The sequence below is a fragment of the Nomascus leucogenys genome, chromosome 4, assembly GCF_006542625.1.
Source record: "Nomascus leucogenys isolate Asia chromosome 4, Asia_NLE_v1, whole genome shotgun sequence".
NCBI classification, from domain to species: Eukaryota; Metazoa; Chordata; class Mammalia; order Primates; family Hylobatidae; genus Nomascus; species Nomascus leucogenys.
Genome location: NC_044384.1, coordinates 58,019,497 through 58,021,071, shown reverse-complemented (window position 1 = coordinate 58,021,071; position 1,575 = coordinate 58,019,497). Strand labels below are relative to the sequence as shown.

General features: G+C 42.0%; 1 non-coding gene across 1 annotated transcript; it reads left to right on the top strand.

Moving 5' to 3' along the window:
* Positions 1 to 752: 752 nt before the first annotated feature.
* Positions 753 to 856, top strand: LOC115834882. The gene has a single exon (XR_004029882.1). It is a non-coding gene; the product is annotated as a U6 spliceosomal RNA (small nuclear RNA).
* The last annotated feature ends 719 nt before the right edge of the window (positions 857 to 1,575 follow it).

The window sequence follows — 1,575 nt, the reverse complement described above, 5'->3', positions numbered from 1 at the left end:
CTTTAATCCCAGCACTTTGGGAGGGTGAGATGGGCAGATCGCTTGAGGTCAGGAGTTTGAGACCAGCCTGGCCAACATGGTGAAATCCCATCTCTACTAACAATACAAAAATTAGCTGCATGCAGTGGCGGGCACCTGTAGTCTCAGCTACTCGGGAGGCTGAGGCAGGAGTATCGCTTGAGCCTGGGAAGTGGAGGTTGCAGTGAGCTGAGATTGCACCATTGCACTCCAGCCTGGGTGACAGAGTGAGACTCTGTTTCCAAAAAAAATAGGCAAAAAGGTTTGAACAGACAACCTCCCTAATGAAGATATAGACATATGTATATCTATATATATGACAAAGAAGCGTATGAAAAGATGCTCAGAACCAATGTCATTATGGAATTGCAATTTAAACCATGAGATAGTACCACCAACCTATTAGAATGGCTGTAAAGTCCAAAAAATGAACAATACCAAATGCTGGCAAGGAAGTGGAGCAACAGAAACTCTTATTCATTGCTGGTGGGAGTGCAGAATGGTACAGCCCCTGTGGAAGACAATTTGGTAGTTTCTTATAAAACTAATCACAATATTACCATACAATCTAGCAATCATATTCCTGGATGTTTACCCAAATAAACTGAAAAACTTACATCCACACAAAAACCTGCACATGAATGTTGGTAGCCCCAAAAACTAAAAGCATAATTGCCAAAAACTAGAAGCAACCATGATGCTCCTCAATAGGTGAATGGTTAAAGAAGCTGTAGGTGCCAGCTTCAGCAGCACATATACTAAAATTGGAAAGATACAGAGATTAGCATGGCCCCTGTGCAAACATGACATGCAAATTCGTGAAGCATTCCATATTTTTAACATAGGGTTTTTATACAAGAAAAATAAAGTGAATTAAGCCTGAAAAAAAGGAACTGTAGTAAATGTATAGGATGGAATATTATTCAGAAATAATATTCTTAATTATGTGAGAATATTATTTTGTATTCAATTATTTTGTACTCATTAATCGACCTTTTTTTTTTTTTAAACCTGTCTTCACCCTCCCCTGAAAATACATTTAGTTAGAAGAAATAAGACCTGGTATTCGGCCAGGCATGGTGGCTCACGCCTGTAATCCCAGCACTTTGGGAGGCTGAGGCAGGTGGATCACCTGAGGTCAGGAGTTCGAGACCAGCCTGGCCAACATAGTGAAACCCCATCTCTACTAAAAGTACAAAATTAGCCAGGTGTGGTGGTGTGCACCTGTAATCCCAGCTACTCAGGAGGCTGAGGCAGGAGAATCGTTTGAACTTGGGAGGCAGAGGTTGCAGTGAGCCAAGATCACACCACTGCACTCCAGCCTGGGCGACAAGAGTGAAACTCTGTCTCAAAAAAAAAAAAAAAAAAAAGACCAGGTATTCAACAGACCAGTAGGGTGGCTATACTGATAGCAGGGTTAACATTAATTGGTTGTACATTTCAAAATAACTACAAGAAAGCTGGTCGCGGTGGCTCATGCCTGTAATCCCAGCACTTTGGGATGCCAAGGCAGGAGGATCACCTCAGGGCAGGAGTTCAAGATCAGTCTGGCCAACA